This window comes from Limulus polyphemus, unplaced genomic scaffold, assembly GCF_000517525.1.
Source record: "Limulus polyphemus unplaced genomic scaffold, Limulus_polyphemus-2.1.2 Scaffold2436, whole genome shotgun sequence".
In the NCBI taxonomy this organism is placed as follows: domain Eukaryota; kingdom Metazoa; phylum Arthropoda; class Merostomata; order Xiphosura; family Limulidae; genus Limulus; species Limulus polyphemus.
Genome location: NW_013668046.1, coordinates 170,390 through 176,756, shown reverse-complemented (window position 1 = coordinate 176,756; position 6,367 = coordinate 170,390). Strand labels below are relative to the sequence as shown.

General features: G+C 33.3%; 1 long non-coding RNA gene across 1 annotated transcript; it reads left to right on the top strand.

Annotated features, from left to right (window-relative positions):
* The first annotated feature begins 2,617 nt into the window (after positions 1–2,617).
* On the top strand, positions 2,618–5,820 carry LOC111087656. Its single transcript, XR_002612318.1, has 3 exons — positions 2,618–2,797; positions 3,257–3,444; positions 5,389–5,820. It is a non-coding gene; the product is annotated as an uncharacterized LOC111087656 (long non-coding RNA).
* Positions 5,821–6,367: the final 547 nt, after the last annotated feature.

Here is a 6,367-nt window from a genome sequence, read left to right as displayed (position 1 = left end):
GATTGACCGTAACTTTATAACGCCACCACGGCTGAAAGGGCGAACATGTTTGGTGGGAACCCGCGATCTGCATATTACGAGCCGAGCGCCCTAACCACCTTGCCATGCCGGGCCATTCCAACTCCTGTCAACTTTGATGTTCATATTGCTTTCCTCTAATTGAACAAGACCATTTTGTTTGTCCAATATAAACACGATTACAAGAACAAGGAAATAAGTTGTTGTTTGTTTGAAATTAAGCACAAAGCTACACAAAGGGCTATCTGTTCTCTGCCCACCACGGGTATCGAAACCCGGTTTCTAGCGTTGTAAGTCCGTAGACATCCCGCTGTGCCACTGGGGGGCTGGAAATAAGTAAATACGCTGTTTGTAGTAGACCTCAACCTTATCTTTCCCATTGTTAAATTGACTTAAAATTTGTTCACTGACTTATAAGCTGGTTAAGACACAATTCAATTAAACCAGTGAACATGAGAATAGATAGCAATATTTAAAAAATAGAGAAAAAAATGCCCAGTAATGACATATGATTTGAACTCGATCCTATTCGGAAGTTTTTTTGCTTTTGATTGATATTTTTATATTAGTTTTTTGCACCCTACTCCTTTTAGTGAAACTTGACCCTTCTGGAGCCGGTTTGAACCAGAATACACAAGACGCTGAAACCAGTTTTACTGCGTTCTTTGAGAATGACCTGTCGCAACTGTTAATTTTTTTATACTAATTCTTTAGCCATTATCATGTTGGTGTGTTATTGCTATTTTTAGCAATTGGTACAACGTAGTTTTACCTCTTTAAATATCAAAATATCATTCACCATCACAAGACTAATGTTGTATTACGTCTATTTCGGATTATTATTGCATGACGAGTATTGTTCTGTTAAGTTAAAAGGAAATTCAAAAATAAACAAAATAGCTTTTATAATTTCAACGTGTTTCGTGTACAATACAAATGTAACATTAAGAAGTGGAGTTTTTGGAAATTCTTTTAGGCACTATGTAATTTCTTTTAATTTATTGTATAAATTTATATTGGTTATACCTTTAAACTATTGATTTGACCAGGATCGTGACATATGGTAAACACTTTCGCGATGTCAAAGGTGCAACAGTGATCACACAAAATATAGAATGAGATGTACTAACAGGATTAATTGTCGTTTTGCAATATTCTAATTTCAAAAGAAACTACCAATGGACTGTACTGTTACAGGAATAAGGTACAGTTTTATAATTTGTTTAGATATTATAGAGAATTTGATCAAGCGCTTCAAAGGATGGGAGACAATAATGGCCTAAATTGTCCCATATCAGGTGGTATAATAATGTATTGGTCTAAAACACCGACACACTCTCAATAACAAATAAGAATATATTTATAGTAATGGCATTATTGTTGCAAGCTGTACTTTCAATGTTATAATTGCTTGTTTGCTGGAGAGAACTGCTTATAATATTGATGTTTACTAGAGAGAGTTATTGAAATTATTACTACAAAAACTTACTTCAGTTACTTTTGCAACTTTTGTAAACAGTACCCCGTCACCTCTCCCAACGTGGATGTTGCATATCTTGTAACATGCCGCGCCATGTTTGAAGTTTCTGAAGATGAAGTTCTGCATGAAACACAGTTGAAACTAGTCACAAACTAAAATTTCAATGTGCTCGGCATTCTGTGTCGTTATGAGTTCCTTGCTTTACAGAAAGCCTCTCCAAACGAAACTATGTCCATACGCCATATTGATTATATATTTAAAGAAAACTTTGGTGCTTATTATCAGAAACATGGTGTGGCATGTACAATACGATAATTTTAGTGTTGGTTATGACAGATAATATGTTCAGAATTATCTATAGTTGTTAAAAAATGCAATCACACTTCTTTTATTGTTTTATAATGTGACGAACCATTTTAGGCATCAATAATACCAATCTTTTGTTAATCACATCACAACAGTAACATGGTGCAACAATACTGTTGTAAGCTATATTACTTGTTTGCTAGAGAGGGAGCTGCTAACCATATTGATTGTTGATGGAATATTTAGAAAGTTCATGATGAGTTAAGAATCGAGAATATTCGTGTAATATTAAAAACAAAGATATATTATAAATAGGAGAGTCAGTGAAGACTTACCTGATCGATTAGCTGTGGAATTCTACAAGTAAGTTAGGCCTAGATTCGTTTCGGAGTTTACCTTGAAACGTTTATGTATTTGAAATTAAGTCTACAAATGAACGTGGTTGAATAAACATCTATTGAAGAAACAAATTAAATCATTACACGGATTGGCATTACGTTTACCAAAAAATTCGAAAGAACCCGCCCAACGTTGGAACCTGTTACAATAATACCTGTAAAAACTTGGGTTATTTCATCCAGAGAACAGCACAAAAGAATATTCTTTACCAGGCTAATTCATATAGCCGCCAATAAGAATTTGTAGTGTTAGTTAGGTAATAACTTTTAAAAATTAAGACATAAAATGTTATTTGAAACTTTTGGAATTCAAGTTTTCATTTTTACGCCTAGGATGGTTTAATGTGAAAGAAAAAAGTTATTAGTTAAGATGGTTCAACAAAATATTGCCTCTTTGTTTTATACAAGTTATGTTAATCACCTTGTTTCTCTCCGTATGTAGGTCTTACTTCCTTAGCACTAGTCATAGTCTTTGGAGATGCTATTCATAACCTAGCGGATGGATTAGCCATTGGCGCAGCATTTTCTGGAAATTTAAAAGGAGGACTCTCCACGTCGTTAGCAGTACTCTGTCACGAGCTTCCCCACGAATTCGGTATGTTATGCTGTTTAATACAAAATGCCCACAGCGTATATATATCCATGTTTAAAATGCTGCATGTATACATTTGTTAACTTGGGGGGAGGACTATTGCAAATAACGGCCTTACCCGTAAATTAATGCACTGACTGATAATTTCGAAAATCATGATAGACACCTGCTTCATCGTTTAACGATGATTACAAAAATCTTATTGTAAGTTAATGCATGTGTGTTGTCCTTGTTTCCACGCCATATTGGGATTTTAATATTATTAGTTTAACGGCGTGTGTCTATATTTCTGTATTATCATATTCTGATTATTATAAAAACTAACTTTTTTTTTTAATTCGAAAGGTGTATTTTAAGTTTTTTTATTGAATACATTGGTAAACTGAGATTATAGTATCTCGTTTCAACTCGCATCTGAATCATATTACTAAATTATTTATTATAAAATTTGGTTTTCTTTAGGGGATTTTGTAGTTCTGTTATCTACTGGATTGAGCTTCAGAAAAGCCTTACTGTTAAATTTCATCTCGGCGCTGACGTGTTTCATAGGATTATATATCGGGATTGAACTTGGAGAGGATGAAGTTGCCAGGAAATGGATACTGACTATTACTGCTGGCATCTTTCTGTACGTTGCTCTTGGCGATATGGTACGTACAAACGGCTATACCAATAGTGGGATATTAAATACTGCTGATGGTATTTTAGTAAGTTGCTGAATGTGAAATATTCTAGGGTAAGCTGTTGTAGCTTGAAATGAATACTACCTAATATCTCTTGGCGATATGGTAAGAATGGTCCGCCATACTACAAGTTGGGTAACTAGTTTTAGTGATGTTTGTATCCAATACTAGCATAGGTATCAAAGTGGAATGAAATTGTTGATTATTAATCAGGCTGCTTATGTTTGTATTATGACTCGAAATTAACAACTAGAACGCCAAACGTAGGATACTTAATACAGCCTTGTTACCAATGTTATTATTTATACGTCTTACTAAAAGTAAAAATAATCAAATTCCATTGTCAAGTTTTTGAAACTGAACTATATTAAATGACAACCCCACTACCTAATTTTTCTTTAACAGCACTGATAGTAGTCCTACATTTATATTTATTGTAATGACGTAAGCTAAAGGTACAAACTAATCAACAATTCACAAATATTTACAGACACGTCTGCGCAATACAGATTATAGTCATTGCTGGTATAACCTTGTTATAGAAGCAATGATGATTTTTTTTAACGTGATTTTGAATCGAATGTTCCAGTGGTTATTTGAACTTAATACTTCAAACATTTGTTTTTACGTAATAACTAGAGATTATTTAAAACCACCAGCCAGTGTGAAATTCCTGATTTATCCGAACTATATGAAAGTTCAGGCTAGAATAAATTTATTATTTCCTTGTAGAATTATCAGTTGACTTTACTTTTGTTATAAAGACTGAACGACAGATGGCAGCACGTGTGCATAATGCAAAGACTGATGTATACACAACACAATTACACACACTTAAACTTGAATCCTCTCATTCCTTCCTAACCGTTCTTTATTTTACTGGTTTCCTAACATTACAAATGTATTTTAAATGTACTGTGTATAAATCAAAAGAAACATTAAGGTTATTCATTACAAACTTTTTCTCTCTCTCTCACACACACGAAAGCGTATAAAGCCACGCATTTGTTCGCTCTCAAATCTTATCGTTTTATATCTTAAATAATTCATGTGTTTAATACATGTCCATTACATAGAATAATTATATTAAGGCAGGTATTCTCAAATTAATTATTATTGTTATTATTCTAAATACATAAAATGTTTTGTTCTACATGGTGGCACAGCAGTAAGCCTATAGGCTTACAAGGCTAAAAACTGGGCTTCGATATCTGTGGTGAGCAGATTACAAGTAGCCCATTGTGTAGCTTCGTGCTTAACAACAAATAAACACCATGCTGAAGAGTAACCAGTTATACTACGAAACCGGTCAAATGAAGAGCAATTTGTAAAAACGAAATAATTCATGTTTTGTTAAACATACCCATCTTGAAGTAAACTTTGAATTGTGTGTATGTGCGTTTATATATATATATATTCATTTATAATATAACTGGTGGATGGATAATCGCGCACACACACACACACACACACACACTACTGAAGCCGTAACTATGAACCTGGCTCTTAAGTGTTTCTTTACGTTCCTTGGCAATTTATTACTGACTTATTATCACAAAACTTTTAACAGCACGTTTTAGCTTCTTCTGAAGAAAATGCGTTTCCTATTAATTTTTTACGGACGCAAAAGAATTTTCGAAGTTTTGCAAAAGCGAAACCCTTTTCATTTCATCTTCTTTTTAAATTTTTAATCATTTTTATTTAGTGAATTAAAACAAACAAATCTTTAAAGTAGTAAGCAATGTATGCCAAGAAAGCTTAGTGTATTTACATATATTTGTCTTCTTGTATTTCAGACAAAAAAGAAAACAAGACAACTCGTAGGCTTATATGGTCACATTTGTCTTTTGTATTATGTTTTTGAACTAAAACTAATAATGGAATAATTTTATTTATTTTTACCGTTAACAGTTACCTGAATTGAAGCAGAAGAAAGGAAACAACCAGATCAAGATGATATTGGTGAAAAACGTCGGTGTACTGATGGGTTTTTTATTTATGGTTCTTATTGCGATTTTTGAAGAAAGGTTTGCCCTTTAGTGTACATGTTTAAAACGGGTAGTCGTAAAAAAGGGGGTTTAGACAGTTTTAAACTTCGTATTTTAAAGCCAAAATTTCTCGGTGGTAAATTATATGATTAGTAAGTTTTACAGAGAGACAAATTTCGAGAGGTTGTGGCATGATGATTTATAGGCGATAGTCAACATGATGAACTGCTTCTAGTAAAATAGGCCTAAGCTGTAATTGTTATAAATAAAAGTAATTTTTACATTTAGAAAACCTTTTCTTGTGTCTGAAGTCAATACTGTCAGTTTATTCAAGCAGGATTTCGCCTATATGTATAGAAGACGATACAATATACTCCAGTATGTAAAGTAGTCTGTCATGAAATAGGGCTGCAGTTGTTATAAATAAAATTAATTTGTCGTGTGAAATCAATATTGTCAATTTGCCTGTATGCGAAGAAAGCTGATAATTGTTTCTAATGTGTGTTTTTTTTTCAGTATTTTCCCGTAAAATCACACGAGGGCTACAAACTGTGTCGTTCTTAATTTTTAACTGGTACTGGTAAGCTACGGAGAAGGCAGCCAGTAAACAGCATCAACAAAAAACTCTTGGGCTATATTATCTGACCCTCATAGTAGTATTTTAAACGCCACTTTCACAGCGAACACATGGCCTCAAAGTACGAATCGATTTTTGCGACAAAGAGACACGAACTCTGAATTTTCGGACTTATAGTCCGGATACGTGAATCACTAGGTCACGGCTACCCCAGATAATTATGTGATTCAACTGAGTTAACATGAATTGAAACATTTGCGATATTTAACTACTTAAACACTTCGCAGAGTACTTCAATAATTTCAAGTTTTATAAAAGTTTAGTG